The sequence below is a fragment of the Hyperolius riggenbachi genome, chromosome 10 (assembly GCF_040937935.1).
Source record: "Hyperolius riggenbachi isolate aHypRig1 chromosome 10, aHypRig1.pri, whole genome shotgun sequence".
NCBI lineage: Eukaryota > Metazoa > Chordata > Amphibia > Anura > Hyperoliidae > Hyperolius > Hyperolius riggenbachi.
The window spans coordinates 259,728,548-259,744,200 of NC_090655.1; the positions used below are offsets into that span (position 1 = coordinate 259,728,548).

At 45.8% G+C, this 15,653-nt stretch overlaps 1 pseudogene; it reads left to right on the forward strand.

Moving 5' to 3' along the window:
* The window catches only part of LOC137537132 (uncharacterized), a 272,454-nt pseudogene that overhangs the window by 156,171 nt on the left and 100,630 nt on the right, over positions 1-15,653 (forward strand).

The following is a 15,653-nucleotide window of genomic DNA, read 5'->3' on the forward strand; positions in this document are numbered from 1 at the left end:
GCCGCCTCTCCCCTCTCAGTGAAAGAAGACTGAGAGGGGCATGGGAGAGGCGGAGATTTGCGCTGTAGCTCTGCCTCCAGTACAGTCAGTCTGCGCTGATCGCCGCCTCTCCCCTCTCAGTAAAAGAAGACTGAGAGGGGCGGGGAGAGGCGGAGCTTTGAGCTGTAGCTCTGCCTCCAGTACAGTCAGTCTGGCTGATCGCCGCCTCTCCCCTCTCAGTGAAAGAAGACTGGGAGAGGCGGAGCTTTGCGCTACAGCTCTGCCTCCAGTACAGTCAGTCTGACTGATCGCCGCCTCTCCCCTCTCAGTGATAGAAGACTGAGAGGGGCGGGGAGAGGCGGAGCTTTGCGCTGTAGCTCTGCCTCCAGTACAGTCAGTCTGCGCTGATCGCCACCTCTCCCCTCTCAGTGATAGAAGACTGAGAGGGGCGGGGAGAGGCGGAGCTTTGCGCTGTACCTCCGCCTCCAGTACAGTCAGTCTGAGTGATCGCCGCCTCTCCCCTCTAAGTGATAGAAGACTGAGAGGGGCGGGGAGAGGCGAAGCTTTGCGCTGTAGCTCTGCCTCCAGTACAGTTAGTCTGCGCTGATCTCCGCCTCTCCCCTCTCAGTGAAAGACTGAGAGGGGCGGGGAGAGGTGGAGCTTTGCGCTGTAGCTCTGCCTCCAGTACAGTCAGTCTGGCTGATCGCCGCCTCTCCCCTCTCAGTGCTAAAAGACAGAGAGGGGCGGGGAGAGGCGGAGCTTTGCGCTGTAGCTCTGCCTCCAGTACAGTCAGTCCGCGCTGATCTCTGCCTCTCCCCTCTCAGTGAAAGAAGACTGAGAGGGGCGGGGAGAGGCGGAGCTTTGCGCTGTAGCTCTGCCTCCAGTACAGTCAGTCTGGCTGATCGCCGCCTCTCCCCTCTCAGTGATAAAAGACTGAGAGGGGCGGGGAGATGCGGAGCTTTGCGCTCTAGCTCTGCCTCCAGTACAGTCAGTCTGCGCTGATCTCCGCCTCTCCCCTCTCAGTGATAGAAGACTGAGAGAGGCGGGGAGAGGCGGAGCTTTGCGCTGTAGCTCTGCCTCCAGTACAGTCAGTCTGCGCTGATCTCCGCCTCTCCCCTCTCAGTGATAGAAGACTGAGAGAGGCGGGGGAGGCAGAGCTTAGTGCTGTAGCTCTGCCTCCAGTACAGTCAGTCTGCGCTGATCTCCGCCTCTCCCCTCTCAGTGATAGAAGACAGAGAGGCGGGGAGAGGCGGAGCTTTGCGCTGTAGCTCTGCCTCCAGTACAGTCAGTCTGCGCTGATCTCCGCCTCTCCCCTCTCAGTGATAAAAGACTGAGAGGGGCGGGGAGAGGCGGAGCTTTGCATTGTAGCTCTGCCTCCAGTACAGTCAGTCTGGCTGATCTCCGCCTCTCCCCTCTCAGTGAAAGAAGACTTAGAGGGGCGGGGAGAGGCGGAGCTTTGCGCTGTAGCTCTGCCTCCAGTACAGTCAGTCTGGCTGATCGCCGCCTCTCCCCTCTCAGTGAAAGAAGACTGAGAGAGGCGGGGAGAGGCGGAGCTTTGCGCTGTTGCTCTGCCTCCAGTACAGTCAGTCCGTGCTGATCTCCGCCTCTCCCCTCTCAGTGAAAGAAGACTGGGAGAGGCGGAGCTTTGCGCTGCAGCTCTGCCTCCCGTACAGTCAGTCTGGCTGATCGCCGCCTCTCCCCTCTCAGTGAAAGAAGACTGAGAGAGGCGGGGAGAGGCGGAGCTTTGCGCTGTAGCTTTGCCTCCAGTACAGTCAGTCTGCGCTGATCGCCGCCTCTCCCCTCTCAGTGAAAGAAGACTGAGAGGGGCGGGGAGAGGCGGCGATCAGTGCAGATTGATGCGAGTAGATGCAGAGCTACTGCACAAAGCTCTGTCTCTACCCGGAAGGAGCCCCAAATCTTTCCCTGGCTATTTCAGGGGGATTAAGACTTTGTTCTGCCGCGTCCCCACGGCGAATCAGCTTGAGCTATGATGATGAAGAGGCCTGCAGCATAAAAACAGGTATTTTGAAATGCTTCAGACTCTCTTTAGAGAAAAGCTATATAACTAAAAATAAAATGATGATACTCTTTTCTTTGCTACTAATGTACTATTAATTATCCGTACTACACATACATTTCATTATCTCATAAGTTTTGTTTTCTTTCAGTGTCACTTTAATACACAGGAATCCTGTGCAGAGTGTAGGTAAAACTCAGTTTTGAAAATAGATGTTAGACGTGGGCTGAAACGTGGTAAGTGCAGTAGGCAGCGTGGTTTGCAGACACTTACCATGTGTATTTGTCGATACACCTGTATTAATAAGGCCTGGAGAAGAGTGTTGTACCCGAGTGCCCCATTTTCCCCTTTGGCCCTGGCTTGTTGCTAATTTGTATTAAAGTGAACATCGGCGCCTGATTTGGCGGATACTTGAGTTGCATGAGGAATGACAATTACACGCCCGTGCTGCATCCCTGTGAGATCCATGTTGCGTTAATGTCAATAAATGTTAACCATCTTAGCGGTATGGACGAGCTCAGCTCAGAGGGTGCCGCTCAGGCCCTGCTGGGCCGATTTTGATCAAATAAAAAGCAGCACACGCAGCCGGCACTTTGCCAGCCGCGTGTGCTACCTGATCGTCACCGCAGCGCGGCGGTCCGCCGCCTGCAGCGGCGAAAGAGGGTCCCCCCAGCCATCCGAGCCCTGCGCAGCCGGAACAAATAGTTCTGGCCAGCGCTAAGGGTGGATCAGAGGCGGCTGACGTCAGGACGTCGGCTGACTTCCATGACGTCACTCCGCTCGTCGCCATGGCGACGAGGAAAGCCAAACCAGGAAGGCTGCTCATTGCCGCCTTCCTTGTTACTTGCCGGAGGCAATCAGAAGAATGCGTCGAGCGCCCTCTAGTGGGCTTTCATGCAGCCAACTTTTAGTTGGCTGCATGAAATTGTTTTTTTTTTATTAAAAAAAAACCCCTCCCGCAGCCACCCTGGCGATCTTAATAGAACGCCAGGGTGGTTAACCTCCTGAACGGTATGGACGAGCTCAGCTCGTCCATCACCGCCGGAGGCTGCCGCTCAGGCCCTGCTGGGCTGATTTTCCTCAAATAAAAAGCGGCACACGCAGCCGGCATTTTGCCAGCCGCGTGTGCTGCCTGATCGCCGCCGCTCTGCGGCGATCCGCCGCGAGCAGCGGCGAAAGAGGGTCCCCCCAGCCGCCCGAGCCCTGCGCAGCCGGACCAATCAGTTCCGGCCAGCGCTAAGGGCTGGATCGGAGGCGGCTGACGTCAGGATGTCGGCTGACGTCCATGACGTCACTCCGCTCGTCGCCATGGCGACGAGGAAAGCCAAACAAGGAAGGCTGCTCATTGCAGCCTTCCTTGTTACTTATGCTTGCCGGAGGCGATCAGAAGAACGCCTCCGGAGCGCCCTCTAGTGGGCTTTCATGCAGCCAACTGAAAGTTGGCTGCATGAAATAGATTTTTTTTTTATAAAAAAAAAAACCCTCCTGCAGCCTCCCTGGCGATCTCAATAGAACGCCGGGGAGGTTAAATAAGCCATACTATTTACTTGCCAAAACATTTTTAGTGGCAGCCACTGTCTGAGAGGCCTAAAAAAATATATAGGCAGGTAAATGCCCAATTTTTCAGGCACCTCAGACAGTGGCTGCAACCACAAATTTATTAGGCAGGTAATCCCAAATGTGTCAAGCCTCTCAGTCAGTGGCAGCAATTTAAAATGTTTAGGCAGGTAAATGCTGATTTTTTTTTTATTTTTTTTTAAACAATAGAGTTTTTATTAAGTGAAAGAAAAAAGGTGTGTACAGTTATACACAGGTATACACAAATCAAATCCATTTGTGGGGCTAAAAACATAAAAACGTACACAGTTCAATTAAGCATGTTAGCCAGTTTGTCACATGTTAGAAGATATAAAAAAAAAATCTGCTAGACAGCAACAGGCTGGTATCTTGGCATTACTGGAAAGGGGATTGTGTCTGCTATGCATGAAATAATCTAATGCCAGCTGGGAAGCATGCTAACCATGATTACAAGGTATTTACATACTGAAAGCTAACAATAACAATAATAATAATAATAACATTTCTATAGAGCTTTTCTCCCATAGCACGCAAAGCGCTTAGGCTCTCTCAGATTCAGAAATTGGCAGTAGGATGAAGTATTGACTCAACAGAAATTATATTTCTGCAAATGCCAGACTAAACAGGTGGGTTTTCAGTCTGGATTGAAACACATCCAGAGATGGAGCTGTCCTGATCTGCTGAGGTAAGGATTTCCATAATGTCGGAGAGGCATGACAGAAGGCTCTGGGACTAAAAGTTTCCAGGTGAACTCTGGGTATGACTAGATTATTAGAACGTGTGGATCTGAGATTGCGGGGATTGCTACACAGCTGTAACATTTCTTTCATGTATCCAGGGCCAGATTATGTAGTGATTTAAATGTCAGTAGGCCAATCTGGAATAGGTCCCTCCATTCTATAGGTAGCCAGTGAAGGGAGTGCAGGACTGGTGTTATGTGGCAGTGATGGGGTTGGTTAACAGTCTGGCAGCAGTATTCTGTATCAGCTGTAGGCAGTACAAGTCCTTTTTTTGGAAGGCTGGTGTAGAGAACATTGCACTAGTCCAGTCGGGATGTAAGGAAGGCATGAACTAAGGTTGGCAGATCTGTGGGGATGAGGTGCTTGATTTTTGTGATGTTCTTCAAGTGAAAATTCAAAATAGGATGATTTCACCACAGCAGAGATGTGGGTTCTGAAGTTTAAATCCCCATCAATTAGAACTCCCAGGCTACGCACATGCTCAGAGCTGTGCAGATCTGTGCCTCCTATTCCCAGTGGTGAAGACTTCAGGAGAAGTTGTTTTTGTTGTCATTCGCTTCCCTCCGATTAGAAGGACTTAAGTTTTATCTGCATTTAGTCTCAGCCAGTTGTCACTCATCCATTGCTGTAGTTCAGCTAGGCAGGTGTTTATTGTTGGGAGTTGGGTCTGTCACCCCAGGCTTGAAGGAAAGATATAGTTGGGTGTCATTAGCATAGCAGTGGGATGTTAGTCCGTCAGGTATGTCAGGCTGGGAGCTAGCAGAGGCATCCCATAGGCTGGCAGGTGAAATACACAACCTGTGTTTTGGGGTATCATTGGCGCTCCTTCCATCTATTCCATACTAGAGTTCTTGATGGCCTCCTATCTACACACACTCGTTTTTTTTTTTTTATAAGGAAATGAGCTGTCTACTCTTTTAACCCAGTTTTGAAAGGTTAGTGGCGAGGGCACAAGCCATCTATCTGCATGCCGCCTCTTGCCTGGTCATGATCAGCACTCCTGACAAAAAGGATTTACGGGGAGTTGCCAAACCTTCATCATGTATGACACCCAAAATGCATACAATTGGATCAGCGTTCATAGGGAACCTTGTCATGCAAGAATTTTGTAAGTTGTTTCCAGTCATCTATTATCATGGGGTAATCCTTAATAAGATGAAAAAAGGGGGGTGCGGGAGATATTTGGGACAGACATCAGTGGCCATGGAGTTATATTTAACTAGCCTGTTCGGGGTCAGATAGTCCTGCTGGAGAATATATAATTGCATGATTCTACCATGAACATAGGGGGATACCTTTTTCACAGCATCAAGGGCATTTTCCCAATCCTCATCTACATTATTATTATTATTATTTTTTTTTTTATTATTATGATTATTTAGTATTTATATAGCGCCATCATCTTCCGCAGCGCTGTACAGAGTATATATTGTCTTGTCACTAACTGTGCCTCAGAGGGGCTCACAATCTAATCCCTACCATAGTCATATGTTTATGTATGTTTTGTACAGTACATGTATTGTAGTCTAGGGCCAATTTAGGGAGAAGCTAACTAACATATCTGTATGTTTTTGGGGTGCCCGGAGGAAACCCATGCAGCCACGGGGAGAACATACAAACTCCTTGCAGATGTTGAACTGGCTGGGATTTGAACCAGGGACCCAGTGCTGCAAGGCGACAGCGCTAACCACTACGACGTTGTGCTACCTAAATAAAAATTATATACTCATTGAAGTTGTTCTTCTTCCCATGACTAAGTCTCTTGTGACACAGGATGCAGATGGCTTCTGTACTGTATCAGGCAGACACACAGAAATAAGCCCACACTGCAGAGCCTTGTACTGATGCTCTGGTACAGCTAGGAGTGACTGGGCAATGTGTCTGGCTGACCCCAGGTGACTTCACACTTTCCTGTTTGCCTCCTGTCCCCTGCAACCTCTCACTGCTTCTCACTCTTATCCTCCCTTTCCAATGCTCTGTCTCTCCCTCTGATTGCTCCTCCTTCTGTTCCTCTCTTGTGGGCACCCATGTGACATCCATCACCCCCATCGCTTACACTTCCCAGCTCACAGTAGGTGCCACAGCAGGGAAATTGCACCTTGTGGTGACCTCAGTACTGTCGTCTGATTGTCTAACTTCCTCTATACACACACCTTATTAATATGGATCTACGTATATAACTTTAATTAGAGGAAAACTAGTAATAAAACATAATATTTAATTCAATTAGGATAAAAACATTGTAAAGCCGCTCAAACATCATTGTGAAGTGAAAACACAGTGGGGGTTACCTACGCAGCTCTTACTGTTACTGTAAGGCCTGGGACCCACTAAGCACTTGTGATGAGAAGCCCTTGATAATGTAATGCTATGTGTGTGATCACACGTGGGGGATGGGATTTGTTGTTTTATCCCCCATAGCATTACATTAGCAAGAGCTTCACAAATCACAAGTGCTTAGAAAATTGCTGCCAGTGGTTTCCAGGCCTAGCTCTGAGATGGTGCAAATTGTATGCTAATTATATGCAAAATTATGCATCTGCTTCATCTGGTCCATTTTCAAACTGCATAAACTTTGCCTCAACTTGGAATTCTTAGCAGCTCACTGACCATCGCTAATGATAATTGTTCCTCCTCTCAGAATTCTCGAACAGGAAGTGATGATGTTTCTCTATTTGCAGTGCGGAGTCCCGGCATCAGGAACCTCTCAGAGACTCGTCTCTCTGTATCCACAGACTGTACAACGGATGATGATGTCACTGGACAAGAGTCTCCTGCAGATATCCTGGTTACCCCAAATATACCCCCAGACTCCCTTTACCTGTCTAACCCTGAGGGGCCTCATACCCAGCACAGCTCTCCCCCTGCAGGAGGGTCTTATTCCTGTTCCATGTGTGGGAAATGTTTTGTTCAGATATCGCATCTTGTCAGACATGAGAGATCTCACACTGGTGAGAAGCCCTATTCATGTGCTGAGTGTGGGAAATGTTTTGTTCGGAAATCACATCTTGTCAGACATGAGAGATCTCACACTGGTGAGAAGCCCTATTCATGTGCTGAGGTGTGGGAAATGTTTTGTACAGATATCGCATCTTGTCATACACAAGAGATCTCACACTGGTGAGAAGCCCTTTTCCTGTGCTGAGTGTGGGAAATGTTTTATTCAAAAATCAGTTCTTGTTATTCATGAGAGATCTCACACTGGTGAGAAGCCCTATTCATGTATAGACTGTGGGAAATGTTTTGCATCTAAAGAAGGCCTTATACTTCATGAGAGATCTCACACTGGTTAGAAGCCCTATTCATGTGCTGAGTGTGGGAAATGTTTTGTTCAGAAATCACTGCTTGTCAGACATGAGAAATCTCACTCTGGTGAGAAGCCCTTTTCCTGTGCTGAGTGTGGGAAATGCTTTATTCAAAAATCAGTTCTTGTTATTCATGAGAGATCTCACACTGGTGAGAAGCCCTATTCATGTATAGACTGTGGGAAATGTTTTGCATCTAAAGAAGGCCTTATACTTCATGAGAGATCTCACACTGGTGAGAAGCCCTATTCATGTGCTGAGTGTGGGAAATGTTTTGGCTCTAAATCAAACCTTATCAAACATGAGAGAGCTCACAGTGGCGAGAAGCCCTATCCATGTGCCGAGTGTGGGAAATGTTTTGTACAGATATCACATCTGGTTAGACATCAGACATTTCACACTGGTGTGAAGCCCTATTCATGTGCTGAGTGTGGGAAATGTTTTGTTCGGAAATCACATCTTGTCAGACATGAGAGATCTCACACTGGTTAGAAGCCCTATTCATGTGCTGAGTGTGGGAAATGTTTTGTTCAGAAATCACTGCTTGTCAGACATGAGAGATCTCACTCTGGTGAGAAGCCCTTTTCCTGTGCTGAGTGTGGGAAATGCTTTATTCAAAAATCAGTTCTTGTTATTCATGAGAGATCTCACAATGGTGAGAAGCCCTATTCCTGTATAGACTGTGGGAAATGTTTTGCATCTAAAGATGGCTTTATACATCATCAGAGATCTCACACTGGTGAGAAGCCCTATTCATGTCCTGAGTGTGGAAAATGTTTTGGCTCTAAATCAAACCTTATCAAACATAAGAGATCTCACACTGGCGAGAAGCCCTATTCATGTCCTGAGTGTGGGAAATGTTTTGGCTCTAAATCAATCCTTATCAAACATAAGAGATCTCACACTGGCGAGAAGCCCTATTCATGCTCTGGGTGTGGGAAATGTTTTGTACAGATAACAAATCTTGTCAGGCATGAGATGTCTCACACTGGTGAAAAACCCTTCTCATGTGCTGAGTGTGGGAAATGTTTTGCACGTAAATCACAGCTTGTCAGGCATGAGAGATCTCACACTGGTGAGAAGCCCTATTCATGTGCTGAGTGTGGGAAATGTTTTGTACAGAAATCACAGCTTGTCAGACATGAGAAGTCTCACACTGGTGAGAAACCCTATTCTTGTGCTGAGTGTGGGAAATGTTTTAGGCGTAAAGAAAGCCTTGTCAGTCATGAGAGATCTCACACTGCTGACAAGCACTAAGCATGTGTTGTGTATGGGAAATGTTGTTGTTTGGAAATCACTGCTTGTTGTATATTTGTGTTGAGTGTGGGAAATGTTTTGGCCATAAGTGGTCTTTTACAATGTTTTTATTTTTGTCTCTTGCAAAGTGCTCATAGAAATATTTCAACACAGAGTCCTGAGGACACTTTCATGCTACTCAGTTTATTGGTTTGGTAAAGCTGAATGGAGGTGACAATGAGGAGATAAACATGGGTACATATAGTACTAACCCGAGATAGAACTTGCCTGAGATCATGTTTTATATTTTTAATTGTAAGGGTTAATAAACCAGGTGCTTTTTTATGCAAATGATGCAGAATCTGCAGTCACAGCTCTCCTGAAAAGTACATAAAACAACATGCTATTATCTGGGAATATTAGATGATCCCCGTCATCCAGACTGACCTGAGGAAAGGAGATTTCCCTCTCTCTGTCTCTCTGTGTCTTTTTATATTCAGGAGACATGAAGGGATTTGAGCTGAATGCACAAAGTCCAGTAAGATAAGAAGAGAGGGATTTATCTCCCAGCAATGTTACGCTGGACACACACAGGACTGATATTCAGAGAGATTGGATCACTGCGACTGTGACGGGATCTTCCAGGGATCTCCTGATTTCTCTAAATAATTTTAGGGGTAACGTTATAGATCTATATTGTTACGCCCTCACAGAGGAAGATTGGCATCTATTTTACATGATAATACTACAGTATAAATATGGGAGCAGGAAAAGATAAGGTATTATTAGTCAGATGTATTCCCAGCAGCACGGCTGTGGAGTTGGAGAAGTATTTTGGTACCTGGAGTCGGAGTTGTCCACAAATGCACTGATTCCGACTCCTAATAATGGATACTTTAATTAGAAGAAATAATGTGATACAATATTCTGTTTCGCAGATAGCTCACAAAAATCTGAAATATACAGTAATAGCTGTGCTTAGTCCACAAAAATGAAACAATAAACCAATCAAACAACAAGTTACTTTTGCTGCAGCAGTAAAGCAGTCACCATATTCTTAACACCAGATACAGATATGTAACTGACTGTATGTGTGATGTGTACACAGGAATCTTTTATATATAATAACATCTCTGCATTCTAAACTGCCACAAATGTGGATCTAAGCTTCGTTGTAACTACTTATTTACTCCACCCCATCGGTTTCCTTTGTTAAGGTATGGATGATTTTTTGGTTAATTTCTCTGTGTATTTTTCTGTGTTCTTTATCTAGTTCCCATTAGTTATTCCCTCTTCCAAATTTAGCCTACAGATACAATCTAACGCCACACTACCATTCTGAAGATATCGGATACAAATCTCCCATAGGGGACCAGCCCTCCTGGCACTGCAGGTGTTCCCCATATGGAAGAATATCTCAGTCAGAGTTTGTTTTAATAGCCACAGATCTCCATAGAATAATCACAATTTCTGTAGCATGTGATGTCTGTTGGCTTTGCCTATGGGAAGTACAGTACTGCTTATATGAAGCCTTTATGTAGTGACACAACAACAGACAACTCTCTCTGTTATGGTGGTGAACAAAACCTCTGTCGCTAGACTTATCATTTTATTTCCATCCAAAACCTGGCCTGGCTTATATATAAAATGTTCTAACCTCTGTTTCTATATGGGATGTACATCCAGCTGATCTATAGAAGAAACTTGTGTGTATAATGTTTATATGATATAGTGTGATGGATGTTTCATTATTATTATTTGCAAATCACTGTAACGTTTTGTTTGTTCTGTATTACAAATCCTTTACTATAAATGTGATAGCATCTCTGTGGTAAGAATAAAGCCCAACGAGTAGCTGTGTCACTGGTCGGGATTGTCAATGAGATGCAAATAATTCTGTGTTGCTGCAGGTTTATGCAAATTATATATGCAAATGTATGCAGCTTGAAAATGGACCAATCAATTTCCACCTTTGCAGGACTGTGTGGAAGGGTGAGCAATGCACCCTGGGAAGTAAACACAGAGAGACAACAGGAGCCTAAATGGTGCACTAGCTCACACAGTATAGAAAGATGGAAATTAGGTGAAATGAACTCTCACAAAGGGAAGCTGCACAGGGAGCCGCCAACCACTGGAAGCAGGTGGGAGAGGCACAAACTCCACTCCACTCAGTACCCAGAGAGGGTGGTGATGGTCATACTCTTACCCTCCTTGGCGGTAGTGACGTGTATGCATGCAAATACAAAACATACTGCGATTGGTATTGACGTGCATACACATCCAGTCGCAGTTGGATTCAGGTCGTGATTCCCAGGTATTGCAGATACACCCCAATGCCTCAGTGCTGCACCCCAAATGTAAATTAGGAGATGATTGGACACAGGTGTTTGGGCTGGAGGTGAGATACAGGAATTCTGGGGTGGAGAGGGGGACAGGTTATTGTTGTGTTACAATCACTGCTATAGACACCCCAATGCCTCAGTGCTGCCCCCCAAATGTAAATTAGAAGCAGATGATTGGATACAGGTATTTGGGCTTCAGGGGAGATACAGGAATTCTGGGATGGAGAGGGGGATAGGTTATTGTTATATGTGTTACACTCACTGCTATAGACACCCCAATGCCTCAGTGCTGCACCCCAAATGTAAATTAGGAGATAATTGGATACAGGTGTTTGGGCTTGAGGTGAGATAGAGGAATTCTGGGATGGAGATATGTGTTACAATCACATGCTATAGATCAGGAGTGGGCAAACCTTGCGTGTGGATTCCTAAAATTTCACCCGCCTCCCAATCTCCCTCCCTTCAGAGTCGCTAGCGCGTGATGTGCAGGGGTCAAAACCAGGGCTGTGGAGTCGGAGTTGAGGAGTCGGAGCAATTTTTGGGTACCTGGAGTCAGGATAAAAATGCTCCGACTCCAACTCCTAATGAATTTAAACTGTAATTTAAAATAGAAAATATGATAAAATGTTATATTTCTCAGAAAATGGTCATCATAAATTATATAGACAGTAATAGCTGTGCTCAGCCCACAAAAATGAAATAAACCAATCAAAAATAGTTACTTGTGCTGCTTCAATAAAGCAGTCCCTGTATTTTTAAAGTCAGATAAACATACTGTATCTGATTGTGACTGTATATATGATGTGTACACAGGAATCTCTTATATATACTAAATAACATCTATGCTGTAAGTATAAAGCCTGATGTGTAGCTGTGTCACTAATAGAGATGGTCAATCAGATGCAAATAATTCTGAGTTGATGCTGGTTTATGCAAATTTATGCGCTCCTTTGGCTCATGAAATAATTTCATATGTTGTTAAAATTTGGTTTGGTGACTACAAATTTAAAAGTACCTGAGACGGATGAAAAGAAAAGTTTTATACATACCTGGGGCTTCCTCCAGCCCACTTCAGGCTAATCAGTCCCTCGCTGTCCTCTTCCGCCACCTGGATCTTCTGCTATGAGTCCTGGTAATTCAACCAGTCAGCGCTGTCCGGCCGCATGCCGCTTCCACAGCCAGGAACATTCTGCACCTGCGCAATAGTGCTGAGCAGGTGTAGTACATTCCTGGCGGCAGAGTGTGTGCATGCGCACTGCGCCCGACTGGCTCAAATGCCTGGACCCATAGAAGAAGATCCAGGTGGCGGAGGAGGACAACGAGGGACTGATTAGCCTGAAGGGGGCTGGAGGAAGCCCCAGGTATGTATAAAACTTTAATTTGTCTCGGGTTTACTTTGTTACACAGTATTACTATATTCTACACATGCACTCCCCACAGAGCTGCAGGGAATCCACTGAGAATGTTGTGCACATTGAACAGAGAGGTGTTGTCTATCACCCATAAACCTGGTTCAGATTGTATATGAAGAATGTGTAATAGAGGAAGAATCTCCTTATTTCCCTGCACAGTACCTGCACATCACTCTTACATGTACCCACAGTTACATTGCCTAGGGCCTGATAGATGTTCTTTGTTCCTGTCTTTACCTTCTACAAGTACTCTTACCAAGGACTAGTTTTAGGCCTCATTCACATCTATGCAGCGCAGATGGCCGTGTGATCGGAACACAACGCGTATGATCGCATGCCATCTGCGCTGCTCCCCGCTGCATTGCTGATCCCATCCATTGACAGTGAATGGGTCAGCTCTGCACTCGCGGGCAGAATGCATGCAGCAGTACGCAAGCACATCATAGAGCATCGTACTGCTGTGCAGCGCATTTGATGTGAATGGCAGAAGGGCTGTCTATACCCTTCTGCCGTTCTTGCATGTTACCACGTCATACGTACTTCCAAATGCGTATAGAAGTGCGTATGATGTGAACGCGGCCTAAGTCTATGATTAAAAGTATTAGAGGCAGAAGATCAGCTGGATAGCCAGGTAACTGGTATTGTTTAAAAGGGAATAAATATGGCAGCCTCCATATCCCTCTCAGTTCAGTTGTGTTTTAAAATTCCTAAGCGTTAGCAGTTAACAGATGCATTTTATGTTACATACTTTCAATCAACAAGATTGTAATATGCAAATAAGAGAAGTTGAGGAGTCGGAGGAATCCTAACCTGAGGAGTCGGAGTATTTTTGTACCGACTCCACAGCCCTGTTCAAAACTCGGCCATTCCAGCACCACATCTCCATGGCAACAGGGTGTCCCGTGACACTCTTCACATGACAACGTATTACACGCTGGAACCTCTGGACGTGTGTCACCCTGTTGCCATGGATACATGATAATGGAATAGGCGATAAGTGAGTTTTGACTCCCGCAAATCGCCCACTCAGGACTGCAGGGAGGGGGGGGGGAGAGAAATCTGGCCGCCTATCAGTGAGTCGGATGAACATTCGCTGCTGCTACAGACAAATGTGGGAAGCTGTTGCTGGAAACGATTCTGTGTTATGTAACAAAATAACTCCTATTAGAATGGAAATCTGATGCGTCTCCAAGTATCTCTCCTGTGATTAAAGCTGCTAATAAAGTTATTCCTCTGGATAATGTGCTGAATATCAGCTGTATATTGTTCCCACAGTGTGACATGTTTTGTTCCTCTGCATGTAATGTAAGATGTACTATTACCTGCATCACTCAGATTTACTGTTATAAATAAGTGTTTATAGCCAGAGCTCTCTGTAACATTGCAGGTCTGTAGTCTGTCACTGGTGATTGTCAATGAGATGCAGATAATTCTGAGTTGATGCAAAATCCCCCCCCCCCCTACAATTGGCACAAATAAGCTATACTGGGCTGAAAAAAATGAGGCCATGTGCTGCTTTGTTTTGAAGATCACAGCAATTATTTTTTTCCAGACGATGGCATCACCCAGCCTCCCTACAGCAACGCACAGGCATGACAATGGGATGGTTGGTTAGTGCCGGGTTTGTGCTGCAAAAAGCCCTCTTCTATTTGTTCTAGTTTTCAAAATATTAAAGATTTTTATAAAAGTGAAAAGTTCCCCCACCATTCATTCACTTCATTATTGAGATGTTTCTGGTTTGTTTAATGTTCATTTTTCACAGAGTAGAGCTGAGAAACAAAGTACTGCAAGAACTTTAAATATAATAGGATAACAGAGGCGCCAACAGGATAATAAACACTAAAATAACTTAAAAACCCATCTTGGTAATAGAGGAGGCAGTGGTGGACTTACCTCCTCCAAGCACAACATACAACTGTGGATTTTAAGTCAAAATAATTTTATTGGATATTCCAAATAAAGTGCAACGTGCTTCGCGGGGTACAAACCTGCTTCATCAGGCAATAACAGATAGGAGTAAACATCATCTGCCAGTATCATCAACGTTGAGCTCCTCTGTAAGTCCACCACTACCTCCTGTATTACCAAGATGGGTTTTTAAGTTCTTTTAGTGTTTTTTTATCCTGTTGGCGCCTCTGTTATCCTATTATCTACATCCAAGTCCACCCTTGGTGGAGGGTTGTACCCTTCCTTCCTCTACTACAGAGAGCGACTTTTAATCCTGAGTGGGGTCAGGACCATCTCCCCACCTGCTTTGACAGTGGTTGCCTAATTGGTAATCCTGGTTTGTAAGCATTAAATTAATATTATTAGTCTTCCAATTATACATTGCCAGTACATACTACACTATTGTAACGATTGGTGTCAGCAACACAGAGTTTTTTCTGATTATTGGTGATCTGCAGAATCACCAATAATACTAGTATAGCTAGACACAGGACACCCAATGTGATAATGTGTTTGGTGCAACAGTATACAGAGAAGTTCTCTCCCGAAGAGCGGGAGATACAGACACTACTGCAGCCAAGGATTCCCTGAAGAGCAGAGAATCAGACTGCACTGCAGCCAGTGGACCCCTGAGGGGCAGGTTACCACTGACTGTGCTGAAGATGATCTCCTTATGTGGAGGAGATACAGACTCTACTGCAGCCGAGGATTCCCTGAGGAGCAGGGAACCTTGGATGGTACTATAGTCAGTGGACACCTGAGGGGCAGGGACCACTGACCGGGCTGCAAGAGTGGTAACTGGTGAAATGAGAGATGTAATCGGGCTGCAGCCAAGGATTCCCTGAGGAGCAGGGAATCAGACTGTGCTGCAGCCAAGGATTCCCCGATGGACTGGGAATCAGACTGTACTGCAGCCAGTGGACTCCTGAGGGGTAGAGACCACTGCCTGAGCTGCAAGATGGTCTCCTGAGGAGCAGGTGACCCTCGCAGCTGATGAACACCTGAAGAGCAAGTGTCACGGACAGTACAGGAAGGCTGATCACCCAAGGAATGAGAGACAGCCAGAAAGGTCAGACAAGCCAGGTCGGCAACACACG